The sequence below is a fragment of the Aedes albopictus genome, chromosome 2 (genome assembly GCF_035046485.1).
Source record: "Aedes albopictus strain Foshan chromosome 2, AalbF5, whole genome shotgun sequence".
Taxonomy (NCBI): domain Eukaryota; kingdom Metazoa; phylum Arthropoda; class Insecta; order Diptera; family Culicidae; genus Aedes; species Aedes albopictus.
This window is the reverse complement of record NC_085137.1, coordinates 222,671,505-222,694,330: the sequence shown is the minus strand read 5'-3', so window position 1 is coordinate 222,694,330 and position 22,826 is coordinate 222,671,505. Positions and strand designations below refer to the sequence as shown.

At 39.0% G+C, this 22,826-nt stretch overlaps 1 protein-coding gene across 2 annotated transcripts in view; it reads right to left on the bottom strand.

The window, feature by feature from the left end:
• LOC109411249 (MTOR-associated protein MEAK7) overlaps positions 1 to 16,934 on the bottom strand; it is a 36,719-nt gene extending 19,785 nt beyond the window's left edge. The window contains exons 1-2 of one of the 2 annotated variants that reach the window (XM_029859599.2): positions 16,767 to 16,934; positions 16,073 to 16,431 (exon numbers count right to left, since the gene is read on the bottom strand). The gene's annotated coding sequence lies outside the window, so the exon portion shown is untranslated. The remainder of the gene's footprint in view (positions 1 to 16,072; positions 16,432 to 16,766) is intronic. The other variant, XM_062851196.1, reaches the window with a different exon arrangement.
• Positions 16,935 to 22,826: the final 5,892 nt, after the last annotated feature.

Below are 22,826 nucleotides of genomic sequence, written 5' to 3'. Positions count from 1 at the left end.
TACATAACTTGTAAGAATTTGAACAACATATTCAAATTGAAAGACCCCAAATTGAATAAGTGGGTTTTTTAACACAAACATTGTTTTTTTTTATCTGTGGGTAATTCTCGCTGAGACCGGCCCACTACTTACACCTTATCTTCAAAAATGTTTAAGGTGCCGATTTTCTGAAAGCCCTCGCCTAAATAGTAAGAAAAATGCATTTGGTTACTCAAATTGACGGACCCCCCGTTAGTTAGAGCCACAACAATTTTTGCAGACCCCTCGATTTTGGTCAAATGATGGCTCACTTAAACCGTTATAACTCGAAAGTTTCTCCAACAACCACGTCAAAACGAATTGTTGTTGAAAAGAGGAAAGATAGAGCTACTATTTACAATAATAAAAAGTTGGGTCGGACATATTGTTTTTGGCCGCCATCTTGGATTTTTATACCAAAACATTTTTTTCACCATGAGGGCAACCACCGATTTTCAAAATTTTTGCATCAATTGAAAGCTGGGACATCTATACATAACATATCAAAAAATTAGAGATGTCTTTTTCTTCTTTCAAAAGTTATCTGCAGTTTTGTAAATTAAGCACCGTTTTCTCCATACATTTCCATGCGCACCGGCAACGACATGCAACAGCATCCGAGATTACGCCTGCATGTATACACAGAGGCGCGTGCCGCAAAATTTGGCCAAATCGGAGGTTCGTTTCCGTTTTTGACAGTTTCTCAATAATGCGGGCATTGTTTTTATAACTTTTTTAGTGTTTTGAAAAGCTTAAACCTTCAGTTTTCCATTAGTGGGTTCAGAATTTAAATTCGTGTTCGTAAACACTGTGAAATAACGCTGCATTTATGTAAACGGCCGACACCGGGCCCAGTGCGCAAAAGTGGCATGATTTACAAAACGGCAGATAACTTTTGAAAGAAGAAAAAGACATCTCTAATTTTTTGATATGTTATGTATGAATGTCCCAGCTTTCAATTGATGCAAAAATTTTGAAAATCGGTGGTTGCCCTCATGGTGAAAAAAGTGTTTTGGTATAAAAATCCAAGATGGCGGCCAAAATCAATATGGCCGACCCATCTTTTTATTATTGTAAATAGTAGCTCTATCTTTCCTCTTTTCAACAACAATTCGTTTTGAGGTGGTTGTTGGAGAAACTTTCGAGTTATAACGGTTTAAGTAAGCCACGATTTGACCAAAATCGAGGGGTCTGCAAAAATTGTTGTGGCTCTAACTAACGGGGGGTCCATCAATTTAAGTAACCAAATGCATTTTTCTTACTTTTTAGGCAAGGGCTTTCAGATAATCGGCACCTTAAACATTTTTGAAGACATGGTGTAAATAGTGGGCCGGTCTCAGCGAGAATTACCCCTGTATTAACGAGATTTTCAGCCCTAAGCTAGTTCATCTCGGGACCCACGTGTTACTTCCCTTCCGAAGGAAGAACTCACATGTTGCGAGTTTGTCGGGAGTGGGATTCGATCCCAGGTCCTCGGCGCGATAGTCACGTGTTTTAACCACCACACCGGGTCCGCTCCACAAACATTACTTTCTTACTCAACTCTTTGTGAAACTTTTGGAGAAATTCCTAATGGAATTTCTGGAGAAACTAGAAGTTGCTGTGGAAATTTCTGATGAAATCCTCGCAGAATCAAAACAAAACATCAAATAAGATGGCCAGCAGTGTGTTTTTCCGATGCCACCAGACTTGTCAACAGAGTGGGATTCGATCTCAGGTCCTCGGCGTAATAGTCACATGCTTCAACCATCTCACCAGGCCCGCTCCTCACTTCCAACTTCCTCAATTCTAAAACTTCTTTTTGGATTGACAAAACTGCCTTGCATCAGCAAAAGTCACATTTTTTTTAGAAATAAAAACGTGAAGAATTGTCGAAATTGGTTTTATGGCCTGATGAGAAGTGCAACATGTGGCCAGCGGTCGTTAAAAGTTGAATAGGCTGAGTTTCGCGAAAGAAAAAAACCCTAATTAATCCACCTAGCGGTGATGGCGCCTTTCTCATGCCTTCGAAACCCCATTTCAATAAAACTCGAGCGAAGTGTTTATGTATATCGCACTTTCATACAATTAACAGAAATCCATTTCATGGGTTCCGGGTCATTTGGCCGAACGCCATTTGGCCGAATGCCGTTTGGCCGAACGCCATTTGGCCGAAAGGGTCATTTGGCCAAACGCCATTTGGCCGAATGCCATTTGGCCGAAAAAGGATAATGAACTTAAGTGATCTTGCCACTGTTGCCTATATCAGTATAGCTCGAAAGAACAGCCTTTGATTCAAAGAAGAAAAAATCTCTGACAAAAATAGTCCCAGTTTCAACGCCAACTAATCCCTTGATGGTAAAACTTGAAAGAATAGCCTATGATTAAAAGAAGGAAATATTTCTGATGATCATATTGGCAGCCAGAATGTTATCCAGAGTTTGCCCACGCCTCCAAATCATTTTGATAATAATTCGGCCAAACGGCATTCGGCCAAACGACCCTTTCGGCCAAATGGCATTCGGCCAAATGGCGTTCGGCCAAACGACATTCGGCCAAACGGCATTCGGCCAAATGGCCGGACACCCATTTCATGATACCAGAAATCATATCGTTTATCTGGCTTTCAATGTTTGAGCCTCAAACTGTTAAGAAAAATACGCTATCTTGAATTTGAAGCCGCCATTTAGGATTAAAGATTGCCATCTTGGATGTTCTGGTCACCATTTTTGTAATCCAGGCATCATCCCCATGCCAAATATACCAATGATGCATTGTTTCAGGCCCTAAACTCCATTATACAGCCACGATATTGAATTCGGAGTCGCCATCTTAAATTTTAGATCGCCATTTTGGATATTCTGATCGCCATTTTGGACTCTGGAAGTCTTCCCCATACCAAATATACCAATATTCAGGGTTCGTAATTTTCGTTTCAGCGATACGAAATATGCTATTTTCACGGCGGCGGGAGAGCTTATTTTCATTACTTTGCTTGAGGAACACTTTTCCCCTTCAGCACTTTTTTCGAGAGCAGCGATTCATGATAACTGAAAATCACTTCAACCTGCGGATAATTTCTTTTCGTTCTGTTAAATTTTCACTCGCCAAATTTTCACGAAAATCTTTTCAAAGCAGATTAACAAAAATTGTGCCCGCGACGGGATTCGAACCTGGAACATTACTAAAAACATCTGCGACACGCGCACTCTATCCACACCACCACGCCAACCACACAGAGGGAGTAGAAAATTTACTGCATAAAACTAATCATTGTCGGCGTCATAGGAGTCAAAGAAGGAAACATGATCGGCTGACGAAGGGCAAACGAAATTTTCGCAGCTTTGAGAGTGAGTGAAAAAGTATGTTCACTCTCCTCTTTGTGCGGGAGATTTCGTAAGCCAGATTTTCGCTGAAAATTGGCGTGAGGGATAATTCTATTTTCGTGAGAATGAGCGAAAATTCCGAACGCTGCCAATATTGCATGGTTTTAGCCTAAAACTTCATTAAACAGTCGTTAGAGCCTAAATCTCCATCAAGCAGCCGCCATCTTGGATTTTAGATCGCCATCTTGTACATTCTGGTCGACTTTTTTTTACTCCGGACATCTTCCATGGTTTTAAAGCCTTAAACTTCTTTGAACAGACGCCATCTGGATTTCAGACCGCCATCTTGGATATTCTAGTCGCCATTTTAGGAGTCCAGACATCTTCCCCATATTAAATATTCCCATATAGCATGCTTTAAGAGCCTAAATCTCTAGTAAACAGCCACCGCGCCACCTTGAACATTTGGCTGCCATCTTGAATTTTGGGCCGACATCGTGGAGCTTCTGGTCTCCAGTGTTAATTTCCACACAAAACTCGTCAACCATGCTAAGGGTTACAAAAATTGCCGCAGTTTGATTTATCGCATGATGGGCTAGTTCCGTTTTATATACGGCCAGTTCTACCGGTGCTGGTCCGGATCACTGAAATGACCATAACTCCGGAACGCCTTGGCCGATCTAGACCATTTTGGATAGCAAAAAAATCCGGTTCGATTCAAGCTATAGTCCGACAAATCCGCCAATGGGAAGTGCCTTAAAAGTGAGTGAACTTATTTTGCGCACATACATACACACATACAGACATAATCTCAATTCGTTGAACTGAGTTGATTGGTATATGCGACTTGATCCACCGAGCCTTTTTTCGGAAAATCATTTTTTGAGTGAACATATAGTTTTTTAGTACCGTAAACCGGGGTCAAATTGATCAGCGGGGTGAAATTGATCATTCGGGTACTACATTGTAATTCCATACTAGGAACTCTTAAGCGTCGTAATGATCTTAAACTTTTTACGTCATCTGGTTCATAGCTGTCTAGAGATGAATGTAGACTTTTATTTTTTAGAAAAAAGTTAGTTTTGCCTTATTTTTTTTAAGGAATTTGCAATGTATTTCTCATTTAGCTGAAATCATTGCTACTAAACAATCGATTGCTAATAGGGCTTCCCGTAAATTCTCTGGTTTAACATTTTTGTGGAACCTTGGTTAGGAAGTTATGAAGCTAATCAGAACATGAAATAGTTATAAAAAAGTTTATTTTATGATGAAATAGTCATTTATTGCGATGAAAATCACTTATTGACACATTCTACGGGCCCCGTATCATCAATACCAATTTTTCAAAGTTGAGTTATGGCATATTTGACATTTTTATCACATTCTACAATACTTTTGTCATCCAAAAATGTATTCGACATGATATTAGTGTGACAATAAATATAAATTGAACGACGATCAAGATTAACATTAAAATCGTGATTTTAAGTCTTTTAGGCACACTTTTCATCCAAACTGTCGTATTTTAAACGCCAATACACTGATTTTTCAAAAGTCTTCCATCATTTGTACATAAATGTATGAAGATTTTTTAGCATAAAAAGATTTTTAATCGGAAGACTTTACAACTCTGAAATATGGCTGATCATAGTATGGGTTTTTATTGCGTTGGTGGGGGCTGGCTCACCAAAACTTCCGGTCCGCTTTAGTGCTTTATGCATCATTGTGGCCAGGTGTTGTTCTAGTTTTTCCAACTGTATTGTAAAGCATGAGCGGTGATCCTTGGCATTCTAGTGTAAATTGGGGTACTCGGAATGTTGATCGATTACCGATTATTGCTGGCAGATGCAGTGGAAAGTTTGTCTTAATACGTATCAATCGTCTCTGACAAACGAGAAAAACTGACCTCACTGATTACCTGTCTCTGAGCCAAATTTGGTATAGAGTCTTCAGTCTCCAATTAATCGCTTCATGTTTGATGGAGGCTTTTAATCCAATGGGTTACATAGCCGCTATCCGAATGAAGAGAATAATGTTCCGCGTAATATATCACAAATCAAAAGAGGTGCGGTACATTACGAGGAGCGGATAAACTGAATTGGGTACCAGACCAAGTCCCTGCTGGGTGGCACGAAATAGGTGAGCCATAGACAATAGAATCGTCAATGTCGTAGGGCATAGTATGTGACTATTGTCGAAACAACACTATTTTGGTCATTGTCCAACCAAAATCATAAGCGGCGTCCACTTACACTAAGCGCATAACTATGTTAGGGTCAAGATTAGGGTGAAATTATTGGTAAAATATAATAACACTAGCCAAGATCACAGGGTTTGACTTTAAAGTGAAGGAAGTTAATTATAATTCTTGTAATGAAAATATCACCTTTAACACTTTAATGCGCCTCCAACGGTTCATTGCGAATCGGCTGCTACAGATGGAGTATAGCTGATTTATCAGAAATGCTCGATAAACAGGAGGAACCTGCAAGGGCTTAGTAGTTTCTATACTCAGAAAACAGTTCCAGTCGGTTGAGTCGGGAAGGGTTGCGAGAGTCGTTGTGAAACATAATGAAAACATTTGTGCTTTGTGACGAATCTTGGGATCTTTCTGGAGTCAGCAGACTTGGAATTGTTGTCTGGGCTTTCCACTATTCGGTGAATTTTAACAATCAATATGCAACAAATAGTAGTATCTCGTGTATTCAAATTGCTCATTCACAGTGCTGACATTGTATTTACTTGTGATTAATATTAATTTTTATTTTCAATATCAGTATTTTCATATGTGATAGTTGTTTTATTAGTAAACCCTAATATGTTTTGAATGTCTAATGCTTAATAATGTGTTCTTGCCATATCAATTTAAAATAACTAAGAAACCGAAACCAATAGTGTGAAAGTGCAGCATTTAATAGTGCATGCTTATAGATTCGAAGCCAACGGGTGATCAAGGCTCAAGACTTAAGACTTAAGACGCATACTTGACGAAATCGACAAAAACTGACTACTTCGTCCTATATATATATATTTATACTAATATAAGTGGGCCGCGGAGCTGTGCGGCCCAGTATTTCCTTTTATTTTTTAATTCCAGAAAACGCCATAGTTTTGTAGAAAACTTATCCTGGTACACTCACGAAGTTCCCCAACACAAACGGAAATTGTCCGGAGCAATCAAGATAAGTAAAAACTTTTATAAACAGGCACGCAACTCTTTCTACTACTAGGCAAATAGAATATTAATGTGTTTGCTTATTCATGGCATTCGTGGCGGTGCGGAACATTTTATAATATAGATACCGTACTTAACATTTCTTCAATTCACCTTTAAATAACTGATCTTTAAATTTGTATAAAAACTTGTATCTCAATTATTTTCATCATATTAGTTTTCTTTTATTTCAGAATTTTTAAAGCATTATGGTAGAAAGAGTTGGTGTCATGATCCATGCAAAACTTGAATCTGAAAACTCCTTATTTCCCCCTATGGGTTATAGGGAGGAGCGGGACATTCGAGCCTACTCATCAGTGGAAAGGACTTGCTATGCTAATCGGTTTAGCATAGGGCAGATACAAGTCTACTGGTAGACGTATCGCCCAGCGATTCAACGCAGATTGGCCACGGCTCGGGGGTGCGTTGATTATAACAGAATAACAGAATCATAGTATGGGTTTTTATTGCGTTGTAACGTCACGAAAAATCAACATTTTCAAATTTTATTCAAATACTGAAAACGTTACAAATATGAAATTTTATATGCTCTTTGTACTCGAAAAGATCTTTCAAATGAAACTAAAAGAAAGTAAATCGGTTCACGGAAGCCTGAGTTTCACCTGGTTGAAGTTTGCGTTGTAACGTCACGAAAAAAGTTCTGTGAAAAAAAACACCTCTTTCTGGCTTGGACGGCTTCTGAATTGGACAAACGTAGTTCTATATTCAAAACAGTTTCGTTCTCGTTGTGTAAGAGCTTTTTTCCAAGATATCGTTTATGAATTAAGTACCATTGCCCGTTCATAAACTACGTAGACTTTTGAAGGACGGGGGAGATGGTGTTTGGCCAAAATCTACGATGTTTTTATTTATTTTTTATTTATTTTATTTCACCATCTTCAGCTTATAGCTGTACAGACTGAACAACCTTAAGTTAATTGCCTTATACTATTTTTAAAACTATCTCTACTCTGGTTAAAGTCAAACGTAAAATCTAAACTATTCAGAAGTGTGAAACACTTTTCCAGTGGATTATTCTGCCCATATCCAGTGCGATGAAATGCAGTCCAGAACAACGTACGATGTCGTAACCTACGCACCGGAGCCAAAAAGTTCGCCTGTTGCAGGAGGTCCGGGCAGTCAACACGACTACTGAGAATATCAAAAGCAAACATCCTTCGCAGATATTCTCGCCGCTGCCGCAATGTTTCGAGTCGTATCAGTTGGCAACGGTGTTCATACGGCGGCAATCTTAGCTGATCGTTCCACGGCAATCTTCGGAGTGCAAAACGTACAAAGCAGCGTTGCACTCTTTCTATTCTAGCTACATGTGTTTCGTGATGTGGAGCCCAGATTTGTACGGCGTACTCAAGAATACTACGGACCAACGAACAGTACAGTACCTTCAACGCGTATATATCTCGGAACTCGTTTGCGTTTCGGCGAATGAATCCCAAAACGGCGAAAGCCTTAGCAGTGGTCTTGGTAATGTGTTCCGCGAAGTTCAGTTTGTTGTCGATTGTTACTCCCAAGTCGTTGATTGATGTTACGCGGTCGAGTGTAATGCCATTTACTTTATATGCGAAACTCCGTGGTGTATGACTTTTACAAAAGCTGATCACCTTGCACTTTATCGCATTCATTGTCATTCCATTAGAAACGCACCAGTCCTCTACCGCTTCGATATCTTGCTGTAAAGCAGCACAGTCAACCAAAGAGCTGATGATTCGATAAATTTTCAGGTCGTCAGCATACATAAGATGGAATGATGTCAATCGGTGACACAAATCGTTGACGAAAAGTATAAAAATCAGAGGCCCGAGATGGCTACCTTGGGGGACTCCAGACGGCGTGTTGAAAAGACTAGACGAAGCCGGGTTCAACTTCACGTAAGCGGATCTATCTTTCAGATACGAGCGTAGCCATCTGATTAGCCAATTCGGAAACCCTAATCGCTCAAGTTTACACAACGCCAAATCGTGCGGTACTTTGTCGAACGCCTTGGACAAATCCACGTATATACTGTCGACTTGGCCGTTTTTTTCCAAGCTGGAATTTAACTTGCTGACATAGACCATGAGGTTTGATGTTGTAGAGCGGTTCTTCACGAAGCCATGCTGTGACTGCGAAATAATTGGCTTTGCAGCAAAATACATTTTGTCGTGAATTAAAATTTCAAAATCTTTAGCTAGACAGCATAGTATAGAAATTGGTCGATAGTTCTCAACATGACGAACGTTACCAGCTTTATGGATCGGAGTGATGGCAGCCACTTTCCATGCTTCCGGGAAGACGGCTTCCGATAGTGAGAGATTGAATATCTTACAAATAGGTGGTCCTAGCACTGCAGCACATCGGTGAACAAATACGGGAGGCAATTTATCAGAGCCAGGTCCCTTTGATGGGTCAACAGAGTTCAACACGTTGGTGACGTCGGCGACAGAGAAAGTCGGGCACGGGAATCGGATGTCATATGATGCCAAACTATTCAACACAGCCGGTGAAACCGAGGGGGGATCGGAATTATAAACAGTTTGGAAGAAATCTGCAAAAAGTTCTACCGAACCTCTGACATCGTGACTCGTTTTGTCCCCAAATGACATTTCTGGAGGAACAGATTGCGCATTCTTTCTGCCTTTGAAGTGACGCCAGAAGGAGGATGGATCGGTCTTGACTTCCTCTTGGATACGAAAAACATACTCACGGAAAGAAGCCGATACACAATCATCGTACTCAGCTTCGAGCCTTCGTAGAACGCATCTGTTCTCTTCGGTACGGCATCGTTGAAAACGGCGGCGGGCTTTACGGAGAACGTTACGTCGGTGTCGAAGATCAGCATTCCACCAGGGATGTTTATCCAAACGACGAGGATGTATTCGGCGTAGAGGAGTATGCCTTTCAATCGACCTGAACACAGTGTCGTAGAAGGTGGTGACCATATCATTAACACTGGCGTCTCGAAACAGCTCGTCCCAGTCCAACAGTCGTAACTCATCAATAACAGCATCGTAGTTGCATCGGTTGAAGTCAAAGTTGAAGTCAGCAGTAGTCCTGTCGAAATTGTTCGTTGCAGTTCCTGTGGTCAAGCGTAAAACTAGCGGCTTATGGTGACGGTCAGTGGGCAACATAGCAGAAGGTACTTCGAACAATTCTACTTCACTGCTGTTGTTAACGAAGGCCAAGTCTAGAAGCCTTCCATTGGAGTTACGCACATCACAAATCTGTTGGAGTCCGCTAGCGATCATATTCTCTGTAAACACAAGCTCCTGCTCTGAGGAGGCGTTTGTCGGCAAGTACGAACCCACGTCATCGTCATACGACCAGAGAAGACGAGGCAAGTTATAGTCGCCAACAATTATTACAGAGTCTGTGCCGGTTGCTTTGTTCATAATTTGTTGAACGGAATCGGAATGGGCTACGTATTTGCCTGGAACACTATCAGGTCGCAGGTAGATTCCACATACATATACAGCATAATTCATATAGGATAATTTGACCACGACTTGTTCCAGCATTTCGCATCTGTCAAGTTGAACGAGCGCACTTGGAATAGCTTTCTTTACAGCAACAAGCGTACCACCTCCCCTTTGTAGAGAGCTCGTTGTACTGTTACGATCACATCGGTAAATATTGTAAGCGGAAGAGAGTTCAGTGTTACATACATCACTTTGAAGCCAAGTTTCGGTAATTACGATAACGTCATAGTCACTAGATGCGGTCGCCAGGAAAAATCGGTTAGTCTTGGTACGCATCCCGCCGGCGTTCTGATAATAGATTGTCAACGGAGCATTAACTATTGTTGGCGGTGGAACGTTGGAAAGCGGTGTAGATGGAGTATCACAGGCCGGTAAGGAGGCCTCAGTCAAAGACGTTGTGCCGGCGTTAAGTAAAACAGCAGGAACTAACGCTGTTGGATGGAGGGTGCTGTCGGAGTCTCGGCAAATACGGAAGGAGTGGGCGTCATCAAGGTTGGTCTCCAAAAAAACTGCCTTTTGCTACCAAGATTCTCGAACTCACGAAAGCGAATTCCACGTGGCCATGTTTCCGCCGCGAGTGCGATGGATTTCAGTTCTAGCGGCATCCCGATTTTATACGACACGAAGGAAAGAGATTTGGGGTCTCTTCCACGTGCTACAAGTTTGACCACGCGCAAATTGCTAGTCTTCAGTTGAGACTCAGCCAATTCCACAACTTTAGCTTCAGGAACCTCTGGCAAAATTCCTGATAAGTAGAGCCAAAATTTTGCGGAATCCTGGTCTGTAGCTTCCGGAACCACCAGATTCGAAGCTACTTCGCATGTACCGACTCCGCACATTGCTTTAGCCGGCGGTCGAGATTCAACATCGTCATCACCATCATTTTCTCGTAAGCGCTTGGATCTTGTAGGCTGTGAAAGCGGTGTGCGGTAGAAGGATTGAGGCGTGCGGGGCACGGAGTTAATCAATGTTTTGAAATTGGATTTGATTTCATTCTTGATTTCCTCTAAGACGCTTTCACGAATTTCGGTTTTCATCGATTCAATGACGGTTTCGCTAGCCTTGCTGACCGATACCAAAGCATTGGCAAAACGTGCTTTTGATATTAGGTTTTTGCAGGCCGTGCACATCCATACAAGATGCGCACTTGCTTTAGCCGAAACGTACATTTCTTCAGTCAAGCCGGAACATCGCATGCATACTATTGACGAACAGAAAGCTCCGCATTTGACCGAATCGCCTGAGATGGGATTTGCACATTTTTCACAGACAGTCGTCATTTCGTTGAAACTGGCAACACTGTAAAAGTACTGCTAGTGTCGGATAGATGGCCGATTGGAAAACAATCGATGCAACGCCGGTTCGGAAAAATGGGATGACAGTGACAGGATGACGTGAGCAATAGAAAAATGTCTCACTCTCGATCTCACCTTTGACTTGTCGTTGTGTTCGTCAGGGATGATCGCCGATGTCGACGCGGATGATATGCGTTGAATGTAGTGGTTGTCAACAAACGTAAATTTCGCTGGTAGAACTTTTGACGACGACGATGGATGTAGAAGGTGACCACTTATGCGATGACGAGAATTGATGATGGTTGGTGAGGTTCGGATGATCGTAATAATAAGGCAAAGCAGGAACAGTCGTGTATTATCCAGTTCAAATGTGGGCAGGCTAGGTACAATGTTTGTTTTGGAGGTGCGAGCTGATATGGCAACGGTAGTGAGATGGCAGTAGCGGTGAGATATTTTGCTTGGGTTTACGTGAGGTGAGCAGTAGCGTGAGCAGTAGGTACAGGTGGAGAGCGGCGAGGTGGGAATGATTGCTGGAGGTGGCAATGGCGGGCGAGCAAATACGTCCACTCTCAAGCCAGCTCGGATTTTAATAAAATCTCTATCCTACCTGTCCAAAAATGAGGGCGGTAATATTTGCAGGCGGCTTATCGGTGTTTATTGGGCCAAATTTGCGACGAACGATGATTTCTTGACGTGGGCGACAGTAGATTAACGAGATATTTGTGGAGCGATACAGAAGAACAACACAAACGAAAGCAGTGATGCCAGAATTTTGATGTAATTGTACTACGATGATTTTTTCAATCGTAATCAAATACCACTCAAACCGAAAATTTCTGTGATATCAGTGGTCAACAGACGAAACACTGACGAAATTATAAAGTTATTAAGTTGGTCAAAGACTTACAGTTGATGGATAGTTTGAGTTCCACCAACAGGCGGCGCTGAAGAACTTACCAATTTTAAATTTCATACATCTCAGGACCCCTATTACATAGGAATACGATTTCTTCGGCAAAGTTGTTTCGTAAGTAAAGGACTTGCAGTTGATTTACCAATAGATGCGAGTTTTTGCCACTAGAAGTCCATTTTGCAAAAGCAGGCAAGGTATTAGAATTTCTTGAAAAGTATTCTACAAGCTGGAACTTTTTTCACTTTGGACCAGGGTTGAAAAAATCTCATTCAATTGAATGAATTTCTGCTGAACTGAATGCTTTTGACATTCATTTTCAGCTCCGCTGTGAGATACTTGAAAGTGAACGCAGAAAAATTAAACTACTTTGTGGAGGTAATGACTGCACCATCATCAACACACACTCTGCGCTGATGGATACTTCATGTCAACACCAGCCGCATGAATGCGACTCGCACTCGCCCATAAGCAAGCATGGTGAATTTTTGTCGTTTGAGTGCCGGTCACAGGAAAAATGTTGCTTTCGAACCTCGCCGTCTCCCCAGTGTGAGCGACGAGAGAATTTTTATTCTCTTTTCAATTGCCTCCGTGAAGGATAGGGGCTTCAACGTCAGAAGCGGTGTGGTGAAAAGACAAAAACAAAAACTCACGTTCGTTGGGAGCTTCGGAATTTTTGCAATCGTGCTTTGGACATCTTGTATTCAAATCAAATTGTAATCAAAGATCAATATATAATTCAATATATAACTTTCAAAATTTAATTTGATTTGATTCACTTATTCCTTAGATATAAGAGTTAATAGAACAACAGTCAAGAATATGATTCTGCTTAAAGCACTCCATCTTTGTGTAGAGCTAACCAATCAAGTCCAATATTGTAGAAATTACAGATAACAAGATCAGGAACTATCAGTCAAAATTCGTGAATTTTTGATATATTTTACAAAAAGTTACGGCTTGTTGAATGTGTTTTGGGTAATTAATAAAATTGCCATGCTTTTGAAAATTTGCAACTACCACCACTGTGTGGCAGAAATGAATACCATAAGGCAATTAAACTGAAAGTCCTTGATCTACCAAACAACTTTAATGAAGCAACCATCTTTCCAATTGATCACGATCCTGAGATAAGTTAAACTGAAAACGTGTATGCCCTCTAACGCCTCCTAGTGGAACGATTTGAAATCATACGGCTCATCAATTGAAAGTTCTTGACCAGCCAAACAATTTTGTCGAGGACACCAACTGTCTAAATAGTTAGGATCTTGAAATATATGGGATGGATATTACGTCAGTGTTACATCTATTTTTGATATAGCAAGAATCGCCGACAAACAGACGTAACACCTACGAAATTGAAATTCATATATCTCAGGACTCTAATTACTTAGATTTTAAACTTTTAGAATGTTGATGTCTTTGGAAAAGTTGTTTATCTTGTCAAGAATTTTCAGTTTAAAAGCCGTTTGGATCAAGTTTCTAACTGACTAGTGGTAGTTGAAAATCTCACATCCAATAGTAAATCAGCTGTAAGTTTTTGACTTATCAAATAGCTTTGCCAAAGACACTAACTCTCTAAGTAATTATGACTCTGACATATATAGGATGGATTTTTTTTGTCAGAACTAGGTCTATTTGTCTCTGGAATCACAGAAATTGATGCCCCTAAGTGGTATGCAGATCCTCAGGTATGTCTTTGTTTTAATAACTGCTCGCACATCTTAAAGCGTCTTTAATTGAATCAATGACATTGCATAAATTATTGAAAAAAATGTTTAATTCGACGGCGTGATGAGTTATATGCTGGAAAAATGTAATATCTGGCGGTGCAAAATAATGAATCTCAGCGCGCTAGTCTTTGGAACAAAACTAGAGGAATATGGGTGATACTAAACCAAAGATGGGTGCCGGTGTCATTAACCCTCATGAAGGAGTATTCATACTATTGATAGCAATAACTTGCCCCCCCGAGCCATTTATCACAAAACGGATTTTCAATAGAATAAAGTTTCCCTTGAAGCAGTGAAGATAATGCAATGATATATTCACAAATTCGGGTAAATTTGGCTGATTATTCTGATTCTAACATGATGTGCATTTTCGTGACGTTACAACGCGAGCAGAACCCTGTTTGAAACTGAACGGGCGTTGTAACGTCACGAAATGTAAAAGTCGATTATCCAAAAACAAATCCGAAATTTAAATGTTTTATTCCATTGAGTTGAAGAACAAACCAATAAATTTCAATGGAGGAAAAAAAATTCAGAATATCATAACAATCCGAGCAGATATTTGAAGATGTTGGTAGCGCGTTAGAGGGGGTCGGATTCTAGCGCGTTGTAACGTCACGCTACAAATACGCATTTTGAACACGTTTTTCTAATGAAAACTAAATGTTCAATAGGTCAAATATATCAGAAATTTTACAAGGAATCCGAATATGAAAAAATATTTTGAGGTTTACGCTCGTTTTCATGAGTTATAGTGGCAAATCTGACTACGAATGCGTCAAAACGTTGTAACGTCACGGTAGAATGTGTCAATCAATTCTGTTGAATTGAAACGAAACTCAGTCTGCACAAATTTAGTGGCGTTGTGTATTTAAATTGACCCTCAGAATAGTAATTTTCACCGCAAGCCGCCGTTCAGTGTAGTAAATCCATTTCCAAAATACAAAATTTTTTAAACCAATCATTGCTATGATATCCTGGATTTGCAGAAAGGTTGCATATACGAAATGTTTATTTTTTATATATTACTTGTTTTCAACTGTTTTCGAGTATTTTTATTACATATTGAGTATATTGTCGCGCTTATCTTTTATTAGAGTCCTGCGGCGGTCGTACGCTCGCAAGGCATACCGCCGCATGACAGTCGCAAGGCAAAACAAAAGAAAAAGTGTTCCCGCCAAAAACAAAAGCACGTGGGTTTCGCGAAGTGACAGATGTTTTTGAATGTATTTGTGACGAACGGCAAGAGTAGCTCAGTGGAATGAGTGTTCTTGCTGTCAAACCCCATATAGTGGAATTATATACTTTTAAATCTGGTGACGCTGTTATGATTAGTGACTGTCGCGCTGATATCAGAAGCCAGAGGCAGATAATCGCCATATTCTGATTTTTCTTGAGAGGCATAATACTAATAATCGGATTTCAGCACTTCTTCTTGAGAGATTTCATGGTACCGAAAGTACCGGTACAAAGGCTCAGTCAATGCCGGTATTTCGGTACCAAAAATAGGTCGGTAATACCGGTATTTTCGGTACCGGTACTACCGGTACTACATTCCTAGATCTAAATAACTTTCATGCTATTAGCCCAGCATACAATGCTTAGATTCATTTCAAATGTATAGAAAAGTTTTAGAAATTCTGGCTATTTTCTATACTAGCGAAAGTTGTAATTTTTGGACTTAATTTTCTCCAATGCCTACTTTGGTCGAATGTTACTGTTATTGCGCCGATTAGTGCGGACACAGACTTTGCAACACATCATGATAGATCAAGAAATTTCTTTTCAACTGCGAAGCATTAAATTAGTTCAATAAATTTCTTCAGCCAGCCCTGTCCTTATCAATCCATCGAAACGCTACTAGATATATGAATAGGTACATTATCGCTATAATCATGTGTACTGAATCAGCGTTGCTTATATTCATAACACGATAAGAGTCTAACAAATTGAATTCTCTAGCACCTGTGGCATAGTCGATGTTATTTTGTACCCGTAGGCATTTTATCTATATGAAACTTTTCATTTAGATCCTCAACCTTCATACTCTAGGAAATAGAATATCACATCCTGGTAAACACACTGATGAATGCTGTAGTATTTAGTTTATGATAAACTCACCTTATAATATAAAGTACAGGTTTCTCCAATTTTAATCAATATGATTTAACTTTTTGTGAAGACTGACTTTGCACTACTTTTACTAACATAGTAAACATTCATCCATCAGCAGACACAATACAGCTACCTCGCGATGCAATGACATCTCCATCGAATTAGCTCGATAAACCTTGAACTCTAGTGCTACAAGTAGCTCCTCCTATTTTCGTATTCCATTCACAGCTTGCTGTGCGACTAAACTCACATGCACAATACACTCTTTATTTGCACTGATCAGTCTGTCACTAAAATATGATTAGCTATATTGACAACTGCCTGCCTATATGTACCCCTTCTTTCAGGACGATGCTTCTAGAGGTCTGATTTGATGTGCAAAAATGGAGGCAAACAAGGTTGATCGTCCAGGTAGATTGTGTTCAGGGCTTTTTTTTCGCAATGGTGCAAAAACTGATTCTAATTCATGCGACCTCCTTCGGTGCACTTGCCAGTAATTATAAACAAATCTCTCGTTTCATCACAAAGCCTACTTATAGCAAACGATTCAGAACACAATCAACTTTAATTTTCACTACACAGGACATGGAAATGGACATGGGAGACCGTGCTCCTTACATCGGATGAGTGGCACTTGGCAAAGTATGTCTTGCAAATGCCATATAATAGGACTAGATCTGACTGCACTACAGATGCTCACGTGGATCGGAAATCACTGGAATAGAGTTGAAAATTGCTCGCTTAGTATCACAATTCCTTCAAGCGAACAGAGTTATTGACGACGGTACTTAGAAACGAAAATTCAATTTTGTCTTCATCGAACACGACCGTCATCGATGAGCTAACAACACAGAGTAAAACGGAAGAGTGTTGCGTATAGACGTCCGAGAAGAAAATTTGTTATAATAAGTTTGCGGTGAGAGAACGAATTCGATTGTATATTGTGAGGTATGAGAAGAAGGCAAATGAGCAGTGAGAGGTGAACTTCATGCAATGTATTAGCTACAATTGCATACAATTTGTACGAAAAAAATCTTATAAGATGTTTCAACTGGGTTCTTATAATCAAGTTTTTTTATTAGCGCTCTCAAAGAAACTCAACGGGCCCTAAAAAACCGAGCACGTGTTTAGGAAAGACAAAAAAAAAGTAAATTGTGGCTGCCCGTTGGAGACAGCACTTTGAGAAATTGTTGAACGAATAGCGACAGCCAGAACTCGAATCGATGACGACGGACAGGCTATAGAACCTCCAACTCTACACAACCATAAGAGGGCTGAAGAACAACAAGGCTGCTGGAAAGGACAAACTCCCGGCCAAACTTCTCAAGCATGATAGTGAGCTGCTGTATCAACTCTTACACCGTATTATAATGAAGATATGGGAATAAGAAGAACTGCCTGCTAGTTAATTGGCTGGTCTCATTTGCCCTCTATAACATACAGGGGGTGGCCAAAATGTTTGGGATAGGCACTTTTTTTTTCTCACAAAAAAGTTCAACAAGCTGTAACTTTTTATAGAGTACATCAAAAATTCTCAATTTCTACTGTTTGTCACCCTATTATATGTGCATCATTGGTACAAATTTGAGCTCGATTGGTTAATCTTTCGCGAAGCTTGAACCGTTCTCGTAAAACACTACTTTTTAGACAACTAATTATTGAACTGTCATATCTCGGAAACTAGTGAACCGAATTGAATAAAATTTTGAACGTTTATCAACAATACCTTTATTAATGCTTTTTAAGTTATTAAAACAAAGGTACTTTTTGAACGTTAGTAAAAGTTTTCATTGATTGACACTTGTAAGGGAAAAAAGTGCCTATCCCACACATTTTGGCACCCCCTCTACATCGATAGGTAGCCATTTAGATGTTAATGTTTTATTGGAAAGACATTTTAATATTGACAATACCCTCGAAACTTCAGCTAACTTGGTACTATAGTCGTGGCTAGAGGCAATAACAAACAATAACAAATAGAGCCAATAACAGTGTGAAATCAATTTCGACTCAGTTATTATTAACGACGATCTGAAACTTCTGAGAATGGAATCTTAGCAAGCTGTGGTGACGTACGGACGTGTTTTCGATGCATCTGACATTTGCATATCGGCTCACGTTTTAGATTTCCTAACGGCCTTTTGAAAGATTTAGTTTGCGTCAAATTTAATTTTATTTCTATTCTATAAAATCGTGTTCTAATCCAAAAAAAAATCCAGTGCCTTTACGCGTGTGCAAAAGTGTGTTTGTGGTTCCCAGCTCCTGCATTAGTAGCACTGATGTCGGTGCAATTGAAGCGTCCGTATAACTACTAAGAAAAGGTGGTTGTTTTGGGACGTGTTTTGGGGTCCCTTACGTGAATCCTGAATTGGATGCTGAGCTGCTGATTTGGGAAAGTTCCAACTGCTTTTCCCGTCTTTCAAAAATAAATTAGATGTACAATTACTTCTGGCCTGTATCCAAGCCTGTATCGTACATTAGACTTTCGTTTCCGTTTTTCTCGAACTGTTTATATTTTACATTTTTAACACATTCAGTGACAAGTAGACCACGTTCTCCACGTTTTATTAAAGCCTAGATTCGTAATGTCGCGGGTGTGAAAGGAATAACAGTTTTTATTGAAGTAAAACCACTTCCCATATCCAAACTCCTAGAGATTTCTCGTAGTAACGCAGAGAATTCCTCGGTTATTGGCCTAAGCGAGATTCACGTCATCACTTCCTTCCCTATCCTCAATTGACCTGCATTCGGACGAAGCCGGTGCTGGTATTGCTTATTGAAAACTATTGGGATTCCAGCATTTACACAATGAGGAGAAAGCTAGTCCCAAGCATCACCTGTTGGTTCTTTGTGTAAATGCAGTTGTCCTTGCAATAACAGAGGAGTAACCGTGGGCGGTCAATCATGCTCATGCTCACGACGATCTGAAACTTCTGATCCGTCTTCGAAAAACGTGAGAAGAAGGCAATTCCAACGAACTTGAGATCCTGCCTTGAAAGTTATTTGGAAAGACATGGAAGGATCTTCAGGAAATTGAAAAACGTTTCACTGAGAAACAAAAAATTTACAAATAAAGTTTCTCAATTTAAATTACAAAATTTTTGAAAAAGCCTCAGAAGCCTTTTCCTGCGCTGAAAGAGGATAATGAAATATTATTAAGCAATTTTGAAAGAGCAAAAAAAAACTTGCCAAGCAGTTTGAAAGCGAGTTTGAAAGTGCGCATAATTTCAGTACCGTGATTTCGGGTGAAATTGATCACTTTTCACAGTTTTTCGCTACTAAGTTTTGAATAGTTATCGATATGGTCAAACTCAATGCTTTAAAACAAGTACGACCATGAGTTTCGTCAGTCAACGAGGTTGAAACTTTTACTGCAAATCATTTTATTGCAATAAAAATTATTTAAAATACAAAATCAGTAATTTTAGTTTCGGGGTGAAATTGATCATTCAGTGAAATGTCTTTGTAAGTGCTGAAAATAAATTTTCCATCTGAATTAACCACCACAGAATGCGAAAAGCTTTGTAAAACTTATACAAGTTAAGTGAATTCTTAATTATTTAAGTTTAAAGTTTAATAAATCTAAAGAAAACGCCTAAAAGTATGAAATTTTCATACTTAACTAACTATAACTTAAGCAAAAGTACATTTTTTTGCATAAATATCAATATTTATAGAACTTTTGATGACGAAATCTGGTTTAGCGAACACTTGGAAGCTATAAACATTCATTCGAATATTTATTCCATGTGCAATACAGCTACAGTAGTAACAGAAGTTTCCAAGTGTCTTTGAAATTCGCCAATCACGCAGCTTCGGGAAATATTTAATTTAATGCAGAAATATGTGACTAATTAGCTGTAAAACATGTAAACTCATCATTCATTAACCCTTGAGCCTGATGATGGTCATTCTCTACAAATTGTTTTAAGTTCAAAGCTTTATTTTTGACAAGTAAAAATTGCCCTCACGTCGATCAATTTCACCCCACTGATCAATTTCACCCGAAATCACGGTATGGGTCTCTCTAGTCCAACATTAGGTTGCCCGGAATTTTCTATATTCTCATCAAAAAACTTCCAGAAAGTTGCTTATCATTTTTGGTTAATACAGGGGATGGCCAAAATGTTTGGGATAGGCAACTTTTTTTTCTCCCACAAAAAAATTCAACATGCTATAACTTTTTAAAGAGTGCATCAAAAAATCTCAAATTTTGACTGATTATCAACCTGTTATATGTGCATCATTGGTATAAATTTGGACTCGATTGAATAATTTTTCGCGAAGTTATAACCGTTCGGGTAAAACACTATTTTTAAGACAACTTATTTTTGAGCTGTCATATCTCGGAAACCAATGAACCGAATTGAATGAAATTTTGAACGTACACTAACAATATACAAATTCTTCACAAACTATTGAATCATAGATACTTTTTGAACGTTGTAAAAAGTTATCATGGTTTGACACTTTTTGGATTTTTCTTGAAAAATGTAATTTTTTTAAATCAATGTCAATAAATTTCAGTGTTGATGTCCAAAGATTTTCCACTTCTGTTCTCAAGTTATCTTTAATCAAATATATTAGAGCCTATTTAGATTAAAGGAATAACACATTTAGTAATTTTTGTGTGGTTACAATACCACTTGTTTTCCTCTATATGGGTAAAAATTTCAACCCGGTATAACTTAATTCGCCGTGGGAAAATATTACATTTTATAACGTTGTATCAAGTATCAATACATAGTTGATAAACGTTAAAAAATTCATTCAATTCGGTTCACTGGTTTCCGAGATATGACAGCTCAAAAATGAGTTGTCCAAAAAATAGTGTTTTACCCGAACGGTTATAACTTCGCGAAAAATTATTCAATCGAGCCCAAATTTGTACCAATGATGCACATATAACAGGTTGATAAACAGTCAAAATTTGAGATTTTTTAATGCACTCTATGAAAAGTTACAGCATGTTGATTTTTTTTGTGGGAGAAAAAAAGTTGCCTATCCCAAACATTTTGGCCACCCCCTGTATATTCAACAAATGTTTTCAGTTAGCATATTTTCCTCAACAATGGAAAAATGCTAAAGTTGTTCCAATCTTGAAGCCGACAAAAATCCTGCCGAAGCTTTTAGTTATCTTCCATTTAGCTTACTGTCAGCTATCAGTAAACTTTTTGAAAAACTTATCATAAACAGAATGATGATAGTCGAAGACATTGAACTACTCATCAAGTTTTACAGGTAACGAATTTTACACGTTCCAATAAATCTGAAGATTACTGCACTGGGTAGCACTACTTGACATAGAAAAAGCATTCGGTACACTGAACCAAAAATGCATCCTTTCAATGACTGAAAACCACTTTGCTCGCGCCCTTTAACGACAGGCATTCGAAAATCGGATGACGATCATACGATTCGATTTAAAATCGAATGATTCATACATATGCTTGTGTGCTTGTATGCGTATGCTTGTCATTCGATTTAGGTAAGAGTAACGAATTGAAAATCAGCTGACGATCATATCGCGTTCGAATGCAATCAACTTGTAAAGCTAATGAAAAAATATTGCTTTATGAATGTTGTATTGCATTCAACTCGTAATCATTCGATTTCGTCGTGACTCGTCATTCGGTTGCAGCAATCATTCGAATACGGGTGAATCCTATTTCGGATTGTTGGGAATGATGTTGCATTCGTTTGAAGGATGAAGTTTTCCTTCAGTGTAGTTTTTGGCACAAAGGCTTGACATAAAATTGAAGAAAAAAACAACTTTCCATTATAGGGGAACTTACGTATTTTCAACCTTTTTGTTTTCTTCGTCACGGGGCGTTTTTGAAACCTATTGAACTTAGAATTGGCCTCATGATTGGCCTCATTTATTTATCAATCAAGCTCAATTGGTTCAAAATTGACTGAGTAATAGTGGAAAACAGACGAACATAGAAGCCACCGCCCAAGTGGCGTGATTCCCTATAAAAATTCTGTCAAAAAATTCTCTTTGAGAGCTTTCAGAAATAAGCTAGTATGACACTTTTTGACGAATGCCACATATTTGACCACTTTTGTTAACTATCTGTTTACCAATATGTAGCGGGCAAACAAAAATATTTTTCACTCTCGAAAAACGAGTAGGGACAAACAGAGCCAAACAACTTGCCAAAATTGCCTACACGGACTTTTGTATCAAAAGTCACCGAAAATTGTCTACATATAGAACTTTAACATAATTGGACTGTTTAGTGAATAAAATATTGCATAACCTAATCGAAAGAGCTGATTTTCTTGAATATAACGTGATTTTATTGCATTCCAAATCCTTTGTTTTGTTGGTTAAATAAACAAAACAGTTTTTATTTCCGTGGATAGAATAACAGCTCAATCGACAAAATGACAGTTCGCCCCGAACAAGAAAAAATCTCCATACAAACTTTATATTAATTTTAAAAAGAGTTCCCGACCATCAAAAACGATGAAATTTTGGATGTCGACTAATTTTTGGACGGAGATTCCGTTTATGAAATCTGGAGCTCGATTTGAATAGGTCGTATGTGCTTTTGTCGATATAAAATTCGATCAGTTTATTTTAGTCATTGTAGCAATATGGCAGATATTTTGCAAACTTTTAATGGTGGAACAGAAAGCCTGTTTTGTGAGGATTCTGCTGTATGTATCAACTTTGCTCAATTTCAACTGTTTTCGCTATAATAAGCGAATCCAACTGATCGAATTTTTAATCGACAAAAGCACATACGACCTA